The sequence below is a fragment of the Puma concolor genome, chromosome B1 (genome assembly GCF_028749965.1).
Source record: "Puma concolor isolate L17-30 chromosome B1, mPumCon1.1.hap2, whole genome shotgun sequence".
NCBI classification, from domain to species: Eukaryota; Metazoa; Chordata; class Mammalia; order Carnivora; family Felidae; genus Puma; species Puma concolor.
The window spans coordinates 166,046,029-166,065,130 of NC_141670.1; the positions used below are offsets into that span (position 1 = coordinate 166,046,029).

Consider the following 19,102-nt stretch of genomic DNA (forward strand, 5'->3'; position numbering starts at 1 on the left):
GAGAGAGAGAGAGAGAGAGAGAGAATCCGAAGAAGGCTCCAGGCTCTGAGCTGTCAGCACAGAGGATGAAGGGCTCGAACCCATGAACCATGAGATTGTGACCTGACCCAAAGTCAGATGCTCAACCTACTGAGCCACCCAGGCACCCCAAAAACTTTTGTGCTTTAAAGGACACTATCAATAAAAGTGGAAAAGCAATGTACATATTAGGAGACCGTGTAGTCAAGTCATACATCTGGTAAGGAACTGGTATCTAGAATATGTATTAAAAAAAAATACAAGTCAACAGTGAAAAGACAAATAACCCAATTTAAAGATGAAGAGATGTGATAGACCTTTCTCCAAAGAACATATGCAAGTAGCCAATAAACACAGGCAAAAAATATTCAAATCATTTCATTAGGGGAAGGCAAGTCAAAACCACAACGAGATGCCCCTTTACACTCACTAATAAGGCTGTAATCAAAAAGTCAGACAATAACAAGTATCGGAAAAGATTTGGAGAAAGTGGAACCCTTCTACATTGTCTGTGGGAATATAAGATGGCGTAGCCACTTTGGGAAACAGTCTGATAATTTCTCAAATGACTAAATAGAGTTAACATATGACCTATCACTGCTCCTGAGTATGTATACCTAAGAAAAATGGAAGTGCAGAATTTGTACACAGATGCTCACAGAAACAGTATTCAGAATAGCCAAAAAGTGGGAAAACCCAAATGCGCGACAACCATTGAATGGATAAACGAGATGTGGTATGGCCAAACAATAGAATAATATTTAGCAATAATGGAATAAAGTACTGATATATGCTACATGATGAATACAGCTTGGAAACGTTACACTAAGTAAAAGAAGCCAATCACAATGTAAGCCACATATTTGTATGATTCCATTTTTTTTTTTTAATTTTTTTTTTCAACGTTTATTTATTTTTGGGACAGAGAGAGACAGAGCATGAACGGGGGAGGGGCAGAGAGAGAGGGAGACACAGAATCGGAAACAGGCTCCAGGCTCTGAGCCGTCAGCCCAGAGCCTGACGCGGGGCTCGAACTCACGGACCGCGAGATCGTGACCTGGCTGAAGTCGGACGCTTAACCGACTGCGCCACCCAGGCGCCCCTGTATGATTCCATTTAAATGAAATTTTCCAAACTGGCAAATTTATGGTGACCAAGAGTAAATTAATAGTTGCTCAGGGCTGGGGGCCAAGCGGCAAAGGAAAGGGAATTAGTAGGTATATGTTTCTTTCAAGGGGGGTAAAACACTCTAAACTTAGATTGGGGCAGTGGTTGTACAATTCCATGAATACACTAAGAATATTGCACAATACTTGTTAAATGGGTGAATTATGGGTGTGTGAATTATATCTCAAGAAGATAGTTTTTTTTTTTTAAAAAAAGGAGACAGTTTTTGAAAATGCAATTCATTCTGGTTATTTTATTTTGTTAAAATGTTTTGGCTGAGTTTCAGTCATTTGGTATCAGCCATTCTTGAACATGTGAGGGACTTCAGTGAATATGAACAGCAGACACTGCATTTTCCTCCCTTTTTGCCCACATAGGTTTATTTTTCATACACCCATATGAAAAGCATCTAACCTAGTGCTCTGTGTGCCATGTAGGTTTCAAAGCTAAGCTTTAGGGAAAACTTTGCTTCTATTAAGGATACACTGTGTTTTCTCTTCCACTCAGAGCTCAGTTTTTAGTCTTAGTATTTTCTTTTCCTCTTTAACTGTTTGATCACAGCTAACTTCAAGAGAATCTGGAAAAATGCAGTCTAGCTGTGGGCCCAGAAAGGAAAGAAACCAAGTTATGGTGAGCAGTTGTCTGTCTTTGCTATAAACACCTACTTTATTTATTTTTTTTTATTTATATATGAAATTTATTGTCAAATTGGTTTCCATACAACACCCAGTGCTCATCCCAAAAGGTGCCCTCCTCAATACCCATCACCCACCCTCTCCTCCCTCCCACGCCCCATCAATCCTCAGTTTGTTCTCAGTTTTTAAGAGTCTCTTATGCTTTGGCTCTCTCCCACTCTAACCTCTTTTTTTTTTTTCCTTCCCCTCCCCCAGGGTTTCTGTTAAGTTTCTCAGGATCCACATAAGAGTGAAACCATATGGTATCTGTCTTTCTCTGTATGGCTTATTTCACTTAGCATCACACTCTCCAGTTCCATCCACGTTGCTACAAAAGGCCATATTTCATTTTTTCTCATTGCCACGTAGTACTCCATTGTGTATATAAACCACAATTTCTTTATCCATTCATCAGTTGATGGACATTTAGGCTCTTTCCATAATTTGGCTATTGTTGAGAGTGCTGCTATGAACATTGGGGTACAAGTGCCCCTATGCATCAGTACTCCTGTGTCCCTTGGATAAATTCCTAACGGTGCTATTGCTGGGTCATAGGGTAGGTCTATTTTTAATTTTCTGAGGAACCTCCACACTGCTTTCCAGAGCGGCTGCACCAATTTGCATTCCCACCAACAGTGCAAGAGGGTTCCTGTTTCTCCACATCCTCTCCAGCATCTATAGTCTCCTGATTTGTTCATTTTGGCCACTCTGACTGGCGTGAGGTAAACACCTACTTTATACACAGTGTTGACTTGAGGTTTAAATAGACCTCGTACTAAGGCACTCAGCACATCGCCTATGGTATTCACGGTATTTAACAAATGGTAGCTTGCATTATTATTTGTATATTCCTTCATAATATTTGACCTCATGCTAAGCATATTGTAGGTAAGTACTCATTTGACCATTACATCAATAGCCTCTCCATCCTGAGCTCATGTTAATTGCCTTTTCTAGGCACTCTCCAATATATTCTGAATTTTTTCCAACTGCAGAGAGAAGAATGGCGTCAGTATGCCAATGAAAATTTCATCAAAGGTTTTTTTCCCCTTACCCTCTACAAAGGGATAATAATATTTTGGTTGTATTTGCAGTAATTTTTCTGATTTACCATTCTGTCCCTCTGTGGCGCATTGTGGGAAAATGTATCATGATTCCTGGTCCTTTCCTATGTAGCTTGTAAGTGTAGTTTGAATTATTGTTCCCTTAGAAGGTTAATTATGAAGTTGCTTTTAATTTCATTCCCAAATACCATAAGTCAAATAGAATGCTTATATGAACTTTTAATTAGCTTGCTCTCCATTGAATTTCATTGGTATTTAACTACTGTCATTATATAACTTTTACTAATTACATACAGAATATGTTACTGTATAGCTGATATCAGCACCATTCAGTTTGACCTGCTCTGTGAATGCATCTATTATATATAATTCTCTGCTGCTGCCTCACATTCTGTATTTACAATCTGCCTGGCTTTAATTTAATTTCAAAGGGCATGGTCTTTTCATTTTTGTCATTATCTCTTCTTTGACCTCCAAATGCCATTTGCATTCTTATTTTACATGGAAGTGAATGAAGCCCATTATGGCATTGCCCACTGCTTCTTTCTTCTTTCCCTATTACTTGGAGCATGAACACGTCAAGGTCAGTCTGAGCATATTGAGACTATTTTTATCAGAAGACAAGAATCTCTACTAGAAGATAATACTTTTATGGAATAATGAAGATCTTCTGGCCTAACAAAAAACAGAAATGATTTTCTTTGAAGAGCCAAAATAAGAAGAAAGTCCTTCATGTCACTTCAAGCTCTCAATTATGCTCATGGTTTTTTGAAAAGGGTCTGTGCTGCTTCATATAAGCCAAGTTCATGTTTTACAATGACAAATGTTTATTACTCCCTCACATCACATGTCCATGGTGGGTCGGCTGCGGCGGCTTCCCATCATCAGGAATCTGGGACTCAGGCTGAAGGAGCAGCGTCTATCTGTGGGTCTCATGGAAAACCACATTTCTTCCGATCACACTCAGCAAATACAGTGGTCAAGCCGACCTCAGTGGGGCAAAGTCTGTACAAAAGAGGCAGGAAGGGTTTTGAACAATAATGCAATCTATTACAGCATGGATACACACATACATGTATATATACATATAAATATATATATATACACATAAATACATATATACACACACACACAGAGAGAGTATGCCATATACAGAAAATGTATAGTTCTGTTAGTCCTTTACATTTTAATTAATAATTGATTAGTAGTTATTTAATTATCTTTGATTATTTGCTTCTTTTTGCCTAATACATTGAGAATATTTTCTCCTGTCCATAAACAGTCTTCTGCAATGTGACTTTAAATGGCCATATGTTATTTCATAGGATGGTTATATATCATTTACTTAACCATTCCCCTTTTGATGGATATTGAGGTTGCTTTGTTTATGATAGTATTCAATAAACAGATTCCCTACCTAGAAAACATGAGAAGAGAGAGTTTACACGTCCCTAACAAAATGAAAAAAGTAATGAAGTTCTCTAAGAAGCTGATGATCTTTGGCTTTGCTTTAGCCAAAGTCTTCAAGGCACTGGATTTTACTTGAGATTAGCTGACTTCAACTTGTCCCTGTGAAGAAACAGAGTACTCGTTGCCTGCCTCTCTCCACTTTGGACGACTAAGTTTCTTTCCTTGAATGGAAGCAAAGCGGAAGCTCTCCATGGCAGAGAAGGTTGGCTATCTACCAGACATTCCTGTCTGTCCTCCGCTGTCCGTAGGATAGTGTTGTTACTGGAAAGGAGCTGCTAGCCAGAGGCTGCACTTCTCAGCTCTCTGGCATCTCCACGGGGTCTTGTGTGACTGGTTCTCATCAGTGGAATGTGACCAAGTGACATGTGTCACTGCCAGACAAGGAGGTTGAAACGTGCTGCCCTCTCCCCTTCTCTCCTCTTCTGCTTGTGATAATGAGGCCCCAGGGAAAGACTGAGCCACAAGAGGAGGGGGGCCTAGGTCCTTGACTCATTACAAGGTGGAAAACTAGTCCATTGACTGGGAACACCAACCTTGAACTGGTATATGTGATTAAGCCACTGAAATGCTGGGGTTTATTCATTAGAGAACTAGCATTGCCCCCAACCAATATGCCCACATATTGGTTAAGTGGGTATGAAAATTTAAGGGAATGCCATTGAGCACTCATCCTGTGCCCTTCTAGGCACAAAAAAGAGAACGAGGAATAATCAGGTTACAAAATGTGAGTGTGATGTTTGTACTAATTTGTCCTCTAGGAATTGTGACGCTGCCCCTCATGAATATTTGGTCAGTAAACACTCTCTAGGGAAATCAGTCTCCTCAATCGCCAGAGTCTTCTATCAGATTTTCAACTAAGGTTACCTATAAAATCATCACATTCGTTTGAACTGGAAAAATGGGAACCATAATACAGTTATTAAGAGTGGGGCTTTAGGAGCACCTGGGTGGCTTGGTCGGTTGAGTGTCCAACTTCGGCTCAGGTCATGATCTCACAGTCCCTGGGTTCGAGCTCCATGTTGGGCTGACAGCTCAGAGCCTGGAGCCTGCTTTGGATTCTGTGTCTCCTTCTCTCTCTGCCCCTCCCCTGCTCATTCTCCCTCCCTCCCTCCCTCTCTCTGTCTCTCCCCCCCCCCTTCTCTCTTAAACACAAGTAAAAACTTAAAAAAATTTTTTAAATGGGGCTTCAGAGCTAAACCGACCCGTATTCAAATCCCAGCTCACTCATGGATAGCCCACAGCTAACCCTCTGGGAACAATAGCCAGAAACCAAACTGCATTACTGATGTGCGGAGAAAACCTCTGCTGCCCTGGGCAGTGATGCCACAGGTTGCTCCGCTGACATGTCCATGCTGGAAACCCAACTATCCTGCAACTGCTCCTGCTACCAGCATCAGAGCCACCATGGCCCCCAGATCATCCCTTTCTGGCTGTCATATCTGCCAGCACCTCCAGAGAGGGTGTGTCCATTAATGTCCCTAGGGAGGAAGCACACACCAGGACAGAATTGGAAGTGAAAGATATTTGTCGCATACTGCGCGTCTGGGGTGCTCGCTTGTCCAGGAAGAGAGCAGACACAGAATTGAATATGAGAGAGGCTGATGTCTACGAGGAGACAAAAGCCCCAAACAGGGGTTTCAGCTCCATATTTATTGAGCGCTCAAGACCTTACACGCACGGTGAACGTGAAGAAAACAATCAGAGAGTAATCAACTTGTGTGTGTAAGAAGCAAAGGGTCTAGGGGACAAGCGGAGTTTGTGATCAAAATACAATAGTACATTGGTGTCAGATGGAAAGTAATTCCCTGCAGGTGATATAACAAGCTACTCGTGATTCCATTATAATATCTCGCTAGCTAACCCCGGGTGCTTTTGCCCCGTGGTGGTGGCTTTCCAACCTAAGCTTTTTTCTAACCCATTTACATAAATAGAACCTATTTCCCCATAGATATTTATGAGGGAAATACTCATGAAAAACAACAGGGGAGGGAGCAGGGGTAGGCAGAGAGAGCCTTCAGAGGGTGATGCAGGTCTGACACTCAGGAAAAGAGAGCAGGTGGGAGGGAGGATGGGGTGAGAAGAACCTAAGACTGCAGTGACCGCTGCGAAAGTCTCAGCCGGATGGAATAGGAGCCTGTTTCAGGATCCTGCATGGGAGAGGAATAGCCCAGCCCCCCTGTACACCCCTTTTCCCCTCTGTTGAATGGAGTTGCTTGGTTAGAGACATGGAATCAATGCCTCAGTGGATGCCAGAGGCTGTCTGCTAACTGTACTCCTCACAGCAAGATTCTCTTGAAGGGTGATCTGAGGGGCACATTTCCCTGCTGCCAAAGAAGCGCTCCCATCTTTTCCTCTGGCATCACTGGCTCCTAAGTCAAAGTCTGACTGATGGAGAATAGACCACGTGCCCTTACTGCAAGGAAGCCCAGGGGAGCAAGTGACTGGCATTTTCAGCACCAAAGGAGGAAAAAGTCTTCTTGGATATTGGTCAAAACAAATGAGTGTAAAATATGCAAAGCACTTTGCCCAGTGCCTGGTGTGTAACAGACCCTGGATGGATGGAAGGTGATTTCCTCACTAACCACACCAAGGATGTCAGGGAAGGTGATGGGAGGATTCGTTGTTAAATCAGTCTCTCCCCGGCTCAGATCTTGACTCCAGCCTTCCAATGAAATTAGGCAAGTGATTTAACCTTCCTGAGCATCAGTTTCCTCATCTGTAAAGCGTCCTTTGCAGAGTCATTGGGAAGATTTAGGTTACTATATGGAAAATGATTGGCCCAAGTAGGCTCTGAGAAAAGAGCAATGCTACAGTTACTTTGTAGTGAACAGAGAAAGGAGCACCAAAATTAGAGTATACACTCTGGGGGGGTGGGCACTCTGCCATGTTCATCCTTGGAGGCCTGGCACTCAGTATGAACCGCGGCATATGCCAGGCCCTCAATAGACACTTGTTGATGAATGAATGGATAAAACTATTTTTTCTTATGGATAGAAAACAGACAAAGCTACATAAATCATTTTAAACTCGGATTTTATTTTGCAGATTATTCCTCTCTGATAATGTCTTCCCTTCTTATTTTTTCCCAACATTCTCACATTCAATCCAACCTCTCCAAAGAGCATAGGAATTATATAGTCAAATCATTTTATTTCATTAATTTGATCTTTATTCGTATCAAAGTAATAGAATATATGGTTTTAAGAGTCACATAGTAAGGACAAAAGATCTTTCCCCTGGTGCACCCCTCCCCACCCTTGATCCGCATCCCTCAGAAGCAACCAGTTTCAACTCCTTAGCTAGTTTTTTTGGTATTTACTTTCCTGTTTCTATTTCTTGATTTTTTAGAAAAATATTGGACACTGTTGATTTTTTTATTGTAGAACATGGGGGCTTAAATCTCTTCTCCCTATGCACATAGACACATACACACACACACACACACACACACACGCGCGCACGCGCACACACATAATTCTTACCTTCTATCCAGTACAGTTGTTACAGTGACTTCACAAACTTTTCATAAGTTAGCAGTGTGTTTGTTGTATTAGGATCATGTCACTGCTGAGCCTTGCAGAATACTGCAATTCTATTTTATTTCTCCTATAGTTTTTGTGTCCTCTTTAGTTTATAATTGATTTAATTTTTTTTCATTTACTTACCTGTGACAACCACAGATACATTCCCGAACTATCCCCAGAGTCATAAAACTTCCTGATAGTCAAACCCATGAGATATCCTACCAGTTCCCTTCTTCCCCTGGAATCATCTCTCCTGGTTCCCTCCACTCTTCTGCTCCAGTCATGGCAGGCTGCCTTCCAGGCTTCTCCGGGGCTCTTGTCCCAGAGCTTCCCATCAGCGCCATGGGAGACACTCCTTTAACCTCTCTTCTGTGTTGGACTCCCTGTTCCCAGGATTCCATGTCTTCCTCTTGACTGGTTTGCTCCAGTGACTTCCTGAGAAAGAGGACATAGAAAGCACGTAGGTTTTTTGAGGCTTTATCTGCAAATGTTATTATCCACCCTGCCAGTGCAATCCCCTGAGATTGAGAAATTATCACAATAGGAAACATATCATTGCAATGATTCATCCCAAGGCTTGACCAAAAATGGCACAAATTCCAAAATAGCAGTGCCTTCAACAAGTTGGGGTTTTGTCTGTCTCACATGAATGTCAGCATCAGTAACCCTGGGTTCGTTTGATGGCTCCACAGTCATCAGGAACCTAGGCTCTATCTTGTAGCTCACCATCCTCAATGGGCAGATCCCACTTCATGACCCAGGATAACTGCTTCCGCTCCAGACTTCATATGCTCAGTCAAGCCAACAAGAATAAGGAAAGAGGAGAAGGAGAAGGAGAAACGATGGCCCTTGAAGGACACTCCCTCAAAGTTGCACCCACTGCTTCCGCTTACATGTCATTGACCAGAACTCCATCATATGATTGCATTGACATTCTTTGCTTATTTTACCCTGGTTTTTCACTTTATTCTTACACAGATTTTATTATACTTTATGTCTGCATCATGATTGTTACTGTATTTTAAGGACATGGTGTGAAGTAAACATGCATCTTAATTTTTATGATGTTTATAGCTTCAATTTGCAACCCAGATGCTGGGTATCACCAACCAGCGCTTCTGTTTGATAAGTTATACCCAATTTGAAGCACAATATCAGCACCACCCACAGATGAAAACCCATCCCACAGATTAATGACTTTTGAAGGCTGGCCTGTTGTCTTCCATGGGAATTCTGTCTGTGTTGGTGGCTTTAGGCTTCAGAATTAGTTAGCTTCATTGGTGGTGGATGTCACACAATGTAAGGCAGGGAAATGGTGCATGCCTCCCACCTTGCAGAAGAAAGTGCTTTGCACTGGGAAAAATAACCACATGAAAAGAAGGGCAGAGAGGAAAGAACAGTCTTGGCAAGTGTTCAAGTCCCTCATTCTATGTTTCTAAGATCCAGCTGCATGTATGGCCTTCCCATAGTTTGCTTGTTCAATGCGTCCATGGAATCTGTTAGACAATAAATCCTCCCATTTGCCCAAGCCAGCATGATTCAGGTTTCTGTCACTTGAAAACACGATAATCTTGACTAGCTCGTATTCAAACAAAATACCTTCTTGTAATTGCAACAGAGCTTTCTCATTGTGCAGCTAGTTTCCTGGGGAGAGGTTAGGGAGTGATGGATAGGGGATACAAAGTTTCTTTACGGGGTGATGAAAATGTTCCAGAACTGGGGGGGGGGGGGGGTGATGGTTGCAGAACTCTACGAATACACAGAAAGCCATGGAATCATATATTTTAAATAGGGGAATTTTAGGGTATGTGAACTGTATCTCAATAAAGTTGTTTTTAAAAACCAGTATAACTTGTAGAATTTCATTCTGTGCCTATCAAATAGTTAGCAATGGATTCTCATTATATCTACCTGGAGCCAGTTCACACTCACTCACTCTTACACCTGTAAGATTACGATCATCCCCACAGGACACAAGGCAGGTTGTGTTCCTGCAACAGCAGAGCAGGAAGTGCCCCTTCTCAGAGACCAGCAGAAACAATTACTGTGGCCTGGGACACGGGGGTTTCTCGAAGAGTTGAAAGGAAATCAGTCATGTTGGCCAAAGTAAAGAAGATCTGCTTGAGTGAACATTTTCAATACAGTAAAAATACAATGAGAAAGTCTTGAGAAATAATGAGTTCACAATGCAATATAAACATTAGGTTTTCTTTCAATGAAACTTATCATCAAGAGCACTATTTTAGCACAGGTCACAAAGAAGACTTACTTAGGAGACAGGCCTGGAAAGTCAAGAATACATTTTATACATTAAAAAAATGTTTTTTGATGTTTATTTATGTTTTGAGGGGGGGGGGACAGGGTGCAAGTGGGGGAGGGGCAGAGAGAGAAGGAGACATAGAATCTGAAGCAGGCTCCAGGCTCTGAGCTGTCAGCACAGAGCCTGACGCGGGGCTTGAACTCATGGAACACAAAATCATGACCTGAGCCGAAGTCGGACACTCAACCGACTGAGCCACCCAGGCACCCCATTTTATACATTTTCACTTATTCATTCTAGCATTTCCTGGAAGCCCTCTGTGTGGGAGGGGATGTCGTCATCCCCGAGTGCACAGAGGGCATCAAGACATAGTCCTGCAAGGGAGGAGCTCATGGTCCAGTGGTCGAGTGGAATTGCTCAAGTACTAACAGCCCAGGGTGGAAAGTGCTGCAAATCCTCACAGAACGGAGTAGGCCTGCAGGCCCTTGGAGGCATGGCTGTTAGAGTCTCTTTACTTGTAGCATAATGTGATGCTCATTTCCATGCCTGAGCCTCCATTTGCCCACCTACAAAGGTGAGCTCCCTTGGAAGACTGTGACCCAAAATAATAAATTTCCAGAAAGAATTACCTAGTGTTAGTATTGTCCAATTTGGATATCATATATTCATCCAATAAATATTTGTTGAACATCTATTGAGCCGTGCTTCTCAACCTGGAATAAACAACAGGGCTGAGCAGCAGTGTATCAGAGAATATGGAGACTCGGCAATTCAATATCACACGTCTTTCATGACATGTAAGCATTTCATCACATTTTTATGTTAAAATAGATGTGGATATACTACAGAGAAGGATGTAGAATGCTTATGAAGTTTCACGATAGAGCACTTGAGGCTCATAGTAGATTTCTTTGTCGTGTGTCTTTGCTGGAGGAGAATTTGCGCCAGAATTTGCTCCAGAATTTGCTGGAGGAGGAAGGAGGTTTGTCCATTCTTTTCTGCCATTAACTGAACACCGGTTGTTAAATAAGCATCTCAGGAGATGCAAAATAACATCCCTGCAAGAGTATGTAAACTGAGCTGAAACAAAACACTTGAACAAATGAATCAAATAGAAATCCATAGGTGTGTCTTTTGAGAAGTGTAAGAGATCGCTTATGTGTCTATGAAATCACTTACTAGTAGACTCCTACACGACAGAACTATGAAAGAAACAATTCAGGGGCCCCACTAGAGAAACTTCAAGAAGAAAATGAAGTTCAAACAGGTAGCTCATTAAGGAAACAGATTTAAGTGGAGAAAAGAAAGCGTCCTCCTCACATAGAGCAAAATCTCACATTGCTAGGATGATCAAGGCAGATGGGCTTGCAGGTAGGAAAGGGATTCCAAAAGGCAGGGATTAGGAGAAGCCCATTCCAGATAAGCAGAATGACATCTAGAAAAGGGGCAAAGTCAGGAAAAGCAAAGTTGTATATGGAATTCAGGGAGTGATCAGTAGATCTAAAACAGAAGTTTCACCAAGCATGCCAGCACAGTCTAACGAAAAAACCTTGAACCCAAAGATGAAGAATGTGAAATGTACCTGCCACTGAACACAGGCTCAAATGAAGTTTGCTGACTTGCGTGAAAAGGACTAGACAGATGTGATAATGTACTCCACTGCTCCCTGGCAAGTTAAAACACGTTCAGGACCAGAATCAACCTGAAATAGTTCCAGTTTGTTGTAGATTCTGGGTCTGGAGTTCTTTCTTGTCCAGCAAGAAAGCGGGACGCAGGACTAAAAATTCGAGAGAGGCTAATGCCTGGGGGAAGACAAGAGCCCCGAGTAAGGGTTCTTGCTCCATTTTTATTAGGATTAGAAGGCTTACAAACATGGTGATGGATGTGCACAAAGAGACAATGAAATCGGGAACATTAAGTCATGGGCCTCAGGGAAAGGGGGTTTTGAAGATATGTGGTGTTAGGGGTTTGGGTCAATACAAAACAAAACAGGGCAAAAGGTTGTTTAGAGCAGATGTGAGGCACCACCTCTGTTTACCTAAACTGGCCTAGGGAACAAGAAAGAGAGCATGCTACCTCAGGGTCAACAGGGCACCTATCTTTTGCTAATTAGCTCCACTCTGGGCAACTGTCTATAGCCCTATTTACCTGTTTACCTAATTTGGTCATTCCTTCCTGGGAAAGCAGCTTTCTTCTATAGTACTAAGTTGGGGAGGGGGGGGCCTTTCCACCCTGAATACCTAATCTTGTTTACCTCATATACCTACTGGACATATACCTTGTCCTACTGGGGCCTTTACCCCGCCTTACCTAATCTTATTTACCTAATCTTGTGTACCCAAACTTGGGTGTGAACATCCTATGGCTTTCTAATTCTTTATGCCTTAGTAACCCATTGGTGCAGGCTCAGGGAATTCCTAAACTTATTCCTCACACCAGTTAGCTTCCTCCTCCTTTTCTCTCATCTCCTGTCTATTTTCTCCCATTCTAACACACACAGAGAAAATATTTTGCAACACTGCCCACACCATTAGCTTCAACATACACAGTTATGCCCAGGAGTAGCCCTGATGGCTCATCCAGAGGAAGAATAGCTCGTGCTGGTGGATAAAGGGGGAAAGAGTTGGGCTTGCTCAGTTTGGGGTGAATGTTACCCATGCAAATTTGTCATTTTTACATCTTCATAGTTTCTAGACTGTCCACTCACCTTGGGAAGGAACTCTATCTTGATTAATGTAGTTCCCTGTGTCTTCGCACATGGTGTGGAGGTTTGAAGGAATCAATAAATAGCACCATTTTTCCCCACCCAATACCTAAACCAACTGAGAAATACAAAGGAAACAAGCAGATGGAGATTCAAAAATTAACGGCTTAATTACAGGTAAAAAGCTGAATGGGAGCATGTGGTTTAGATTGGCAACAACCCTAGATGTCTTAATAACAATGAAAGAAGTAGGCAGACTCACCCACACAGCTACAAAGCACCCTAGGAAACCACAGGTCTCCACCCACCGGGCAAACCCTTCATTGGGTGGCCAGTTGCAGAACAGAGCACCTGCTTTCTGCAGATTGATTCCAGAGAGAAAGGGAGGAGGAAGGAGTGAGCATTGTATGCTAGGAACTCCTTCCCAAATCAATAGCACCTTGGAGACATTTGAGCAGGATGCATGAGAAGCAAGATGTGTTGCCTATTAGGTGTCCTGAGGGGCCAAGAAGTCCCTCCCCCAATATGTGGCATTATGAACCATGTGTGCACTGGATTGCCTATGTGATGGGGAACTTACCAAGGTCAACTTGAAATAAGAGGTCCATTGAACAGAGGTGCTCAGTTATTCTAGCTGATCCTCTCTGGTGATGGAAGCTTCAGTGCACCTTCTTGTCCTCAGGAAAATAATCTGATCATATGATATACATTGTCCAGGTGGCATTGGAGGAGGGCAAAGGGTGCATCAGAAGGAATGAACCCCAGCACTGCAACTCCCAGAGATCTCTAGAGTGCAAAGCAGGTTGCTGGAGAGAGATGAAATGAATTTGCACAATGAGCCCAGGACCTTCTGGGAGAGAATAAATCAAGGATCCAACATTTTGGCTATTTCAGAATAAATTCTGAAATCCAACATTGCTTTCAGAAATCCAAAGCCTTTGTATCCAAAATCTATAAAGAACTTATCAAACTCAACACCCAAAAAACAAACAAGCCAGTTAAGAAATGGGCAGAAGACATGAATAGACACTCCTCCAGAGAAGATATACAGATGGCTAACAGACACATGAAAAGATGCTTAACATGACTCATCATCAGGGAGACACAAACCAAAACCATGATGAGATACCACCTCACACCTGTCAGTATGGCTTAAATTAACAACTCAAGAAAGAACAGGTGTTGGCAAGGATGCAGAGAAAGGGGAACCCTCTTGCACTGTTGGTGGAAATGCAAACTGGTGCAGCCACTCTGGAGAACAGTATGGAGATTCCTCAAAAAAACTGAAACCAGAACTACCCTATAATCCAATAATTGCACTATTAGGTATTTACCCAAAGGATACAAAGACATAGATTCAAAGGGTTGCACCCACCCTGATGTTTATAGCAGCACTGTCAACAATAGCCAAACTATGGAGAGAGCCCAAACGTCCATTGACTGATGAATGGATAAAGAAGATGCAGTATATATATATAAGGAATATTACTCAGCCATCAAAAATAATGAAATATTGCCATTTGCAATGACACGGATGGAGCTAGAATGTACTTCGCTAAACGAAATAAGTCAATCAGAGGAAGACAAATCCCATATGATTTTACTCATATGTGGAATTTAAGAAACGAAACAGATGATTATAATGGGAAGGTGAGGGGAGAAGAGAGGGAAACAAACCACATGAGATTCTTAACAATAGAGAACAAACGGAGCTGATGGAGGGAGGTGGGTGGGAGATGGACTAGATGGGTGATGGGGATTAAGGAGGACACATGTTGGGATGAGCACTGGGTGTTGTGTGTAAGTGATGAATCACTGAATTCTCATCCTCAAACCAATATTGCACTATATGTTAACTAACTAAAATTTAAATTTAAAAAAAAGAAAGAAGAAATCTGAAGATTTGCAAACTGGCTGGGTGAGGTGGAAACAGCATCAATCTTTCTAAGAGACAATACAATTTGGGAATGCAAAGCCGATTAAAGCAAAAGACTTTTATTTATTTTCAAAACAACATTTTCCCCTAGAAGTTTCATTATTTTTCAACAATACAAAAGAAAGTCTAATGAGACAATGATGTTTTGCTAGTACTGCTAATACTATATATGTATATATTTATTATTTATATATATATATAAAACATTCATTGGACAATATAAGTCACTAGTAATCACCATGGAACTGGGCTATAAGTAAATTGTGTACTATAACAGAAGAATCTATAATATTAAGATTGTGACTAAAGCAAATGTTTAGACCACTTATTATAACCAAAATGTTCAAGCTTAGTAGCACACAAATAAGAAATGATCCCCCTAATTATAAATAATTACTGCAAGTTCATTTTTGAGAAAAAGGTCTGATTTGTTCTCTTCTTAGAAACAGCTCAGTGTATGTGTATTTATGTACATCAAGCTCACAGAGTTTTTGAGTTATAAAGGATCTTAGAAATCATCTAGTTATTTAGTTCAGCAGATACCCAAGTACTCTCACTTTACAGACGAGTAAAGTCACTTTACAGATGAATCAAGATCAAGTTGTTTCAGGGACAAAACCAGACCAGTCTCTTATTTTCTAGCCTATACCTTAAAATGTGTATTTAAAAATATTTCCTATTTCTGAATTTTCTCTACTTTAGCATGACTTTCCATCTACCTGATCTAAATTAAAGCAGTTTTCTGCACAGACAGGAACCACAGAACAGAATCAGGAAGTGACACAAAGCTGTCCACACACCGTGGCACTTCCTGGGAACAGAAGTAATTACAGTAAGGTGTGGAGATTTCCAGTGGACCCAGTGACCCTGCAAAGGGCCCCAGCAATGTGCTCTCATGGGCATACGTTTACATACAATTTGCAAAGATAAACTATTTTTTAAAATTTTTTTTAACATTTATTTATTTTTGAGACAGAGAGAGACAGAGCATGAACGGGGGAGGGGCAGAGAAAGAGGGAGACACAGAATGGGAAGCAGGCTCCAGGCTCTGAGCCATCAGCCCAGAGCCCGACACGGGGCTCGAACTCACGGACCGCGAGATCGTGACCTGAGCTGAAGTCGGACACTTAACCGACTGAGCCACCCAGGCGTCCCAAAGATAAACTATTTTAACCACAGTTGGTGCAGACAGCCCACTGTCCCTTTCCACTCCAACTTCCTGTCTGTCACATTTCCCTGCTGCAAGGGTATTAGAGCATCTGCAAGAAATTTTGGGATCCCGCTAAGGAGGAATTGAGTGGGGAATATGTCGTGTCACTTGCAATTTGGAAAGTGTTTTGGAAAGTTTCAGTAAAATGAGTAAGACACAACAGATATCATTGGACTTCTTATTTATTAAAGAACCAGAAGAAAAAAACTGTCTAGCTTTATTGAGGTGTAATTGACAGATAAAGCTACATAAATTTAAGGTAGACAGTGTGATGGATTGACATATGTAGATGTTGTGAAATGATTGCCCCAATAAATAAAGTTACTTAACATATCCCTCACCTCACATAGTTTTTCTTTTGAAAGAAAATTCAGATTAAATATTCAGAAGAATATGAAACAAAACTGGTTATTATGAAGAATGAAATCAATGGAAATTAGTCTGACATTGAGAAGCAAACTTGTGACAAAAAATTCTTTTCAGATCATACCAAAAGCAGTAATCCATCAAGAGAAAAAGGTAAATTTCAAATAGAAGTAATATATAGGTTTTCAGATCGTTTAACAATCCCACGAATGAAGAGGAACAGAACCATATGTAAATTGGAAAGATATTTAAATTTCTTGCTAACTTGTCATGAAAGAGTGGCATCTGAAAAGATCAGAAATCACAGTATACTCCCAAAAGGAAAGGCAGAGGATCTGAGGTGGGCTCTATGCTGACAGCAAAGAATTGGACACCGGGCTCAAATTCACAAACTGTGAAATCATGACCCGAGCCGAAATCAGATGCTTAATTGACTGAGACGTACAGGCGCCCGCAACAGTATTTTTTTTTTTTTTAATTTTTTTTTTTTTTTAACATTTTATTTATTTTTGAGACAGAGAGAGACAGAGCATGAATGGGGGAGGGGCAGAGAGAGATGGAGACACAGAATCGGAAGCAGGCTCCAGGCTCTGAGCCATCAGCCCAGAGCCCGACGCGGGGCTCGAACCCACGGACCGCGAGATCGTGACCTGAGCCGAAGTCGGACGCTCAACCGACTGAGCCACCCAGGCGCCCCCCGCAACAGTATTTTAAATTAGACACTGCACTGGGGTGCCTGGGCGGCTCAGTCGATTGAGGATCCAAATTCGGCTCAGGTCATGAACTCGTGAATTCACGCCCCATGCCGGGCTCTGTGCTGACAGCTCGGAGCCTGGAGCCTGCTTCAGATTCTGTGTCTCCCTCTCTCTCTGCCCCTCCCTCGCTTGTGCTCTCTGTCTCTCTCTCAAAAATAAATAACCATTTAAAAATTTTTAGATTAGACACTGTATAAGCAAGCTAGAAAATTTCCTGAAATCATATAGCAGATATATGAATGACAGACTTCCCCAGATTTGACCACAAACCTCAATGTATACATGACATTACAAATGAATTGTGAAGCTGAGGAAAATTCTTCTCAACTGTCAGTAGTAAACAAATGTCATTGAGCCATGATGGAAGAAAATGTGAATTATCTTTCTACTCTCACATAGAAAATATTACAAAATCATTTTTTATGAAGAGACAAATAATTGTTTACATGTTGGGGAAAAGTGTTAGAGAAGTGTGTGAGACAGTTAATTAATAAAAAAAATACTTTCTTTTTCTGGATTGTGTGATGTTTGTAGTAGTTGTCCACTTTTTGAGATTTGTAACTTGTGATCATTTCTCATTTTAAGATACTCTCTTCTGTATCTGATTTTGTATTTGTAATTTTGGATTCTTTCATCTTGAAGAGGGTCCCTCAAATTGAATGAGCTACAGGTCTCACAAAACCAGGACCTGGCCCTGGATTTAAATTTAAATGGCAATAGGGGCACCTGGGTGGCTCAGTCAGTTAAGGGCCTTAGTTCAGCTCAGGTCATGATCTCTTGGGTTCAAGCCCCGCATTCGGCTCTGTGCTGACAGCTCAGAGCCTGGAGCCTGCTTCAGATTCTGTGTCTCCCTCTCTCTCTGTGCCCCTTCCCCACTCATGCTCTGTCTCTCTCTCTCTCTCTCTGTCCCAAAAATAAAAACATTAAAAAAATTTTTAAATAAAACAAATTTTAATGGCAATGTATTTTCTTAATAGGAAGAAATGAGGGCCTCTTTTTGCAACCTTTGGGGAGCCCTCAGAAGCCCAACCCCGCGGTCCTGGGACCATAAGTTGGACTGGGCCTTGACCAGCAGGTGGCAGTGAGGGAGAGCAATTCCAAATAACCTCAGCTGCCATCAAAAATAGCTGAAAGGTAACAGGTTATTTTTTGCATAGTGCCTGATACCAGATGTTTCCACTTTGGTGCTTCGGAGTATTTTAGAGGAAGAATTTTTAAGAAAGATACGAAGCATAAATATAGCCTCCCTAACCAGTTAAAATATACCAAAACAATAATATATTTAATAGCATGTAGACCCCCCTCCCCCCGCCGTGTTATAATTATTTTGTTATACCAAGATGAGTACTGTGCTTCAGAGTTTTACTATACCCCGACCAGTTTCTCCTAAAAGGTGTCTTCTTCCTCATTACCCTGCAGGAGGAGCCGCTGTTTTTCCACTTAAGAACGGCCTCTTCTAATCTGGAAAAGCAAATACTAATTTACAGCGTCTGTTACACGCAAAGCTAAGAGAACTTCGTGTTGATGAAAAACAGCCAAAGCAACCATAGCAGCAGCATAGGCTGGCGGCAGGTGGAAAGACTGTGGTCAGTTGAACCCCAGGGTTCTTTCCAGCGCTGACACCCCAGATCCTTAGCATAACAAATAACAGTGGCGGGAAAATACTTCCATGGGGCTGGCTCCGTGCCAGGCATTGTTCCGGGTCATTCACAGTGTTTATTCAGTTTAAATAATGCTCCAACAATCCTATCAGGTGGTCCTGTTATTACTCTTGTTTTCAGATGAGGAAACGGGGCCACAGTGAGGTTAAGTATGTTGCCTTCTGCCTCACGCCACGCAGGAAGGGGTAGGGCTGGGCTCTGAGCCTAGACAGGCTGCTTCACGAATTGAGGCACTTCAGCCACCTGCTATTGCCTCTGCTATAAATCCGGTCCTATTCATATCCCTTCCAAAG

At 41.8% G+C, this 19,102-nt stretch overlaps 1 protein-coding gene across 3 annotated transcripts in view; it reads right to left on the reverse strand.

The window, feature by feature from the left end:
- Positions 1-3,124: 3,124 nt before the first annotated feature.
- The window catches only part of LOC147582006 (uncharacterized), a 76,479-nt gene continuing 60,501 nt past the window's right edge, over positions 3,125-19,102 (reverse strand). The window contains exons 5-6 of one of the 3 annotated variants that reach the window (XR_015250471.1): positions 8,140-8,352; positions 3,125-3,928 (exon numbers count right to left, since the gene is read on the reverse strand). The gene's annotated coding sequence lies outside the window, so the exon portion shown is untranslated. Of the gene's footprint in view, positions 3,929-7,669; positions 8,353-13,217; positions 13,688-19,102 lie in introns of those variants that run through there. The other 2 variants (XM_086705098.1, XM_086705099.1) reach the window with 2 other exon arrangements.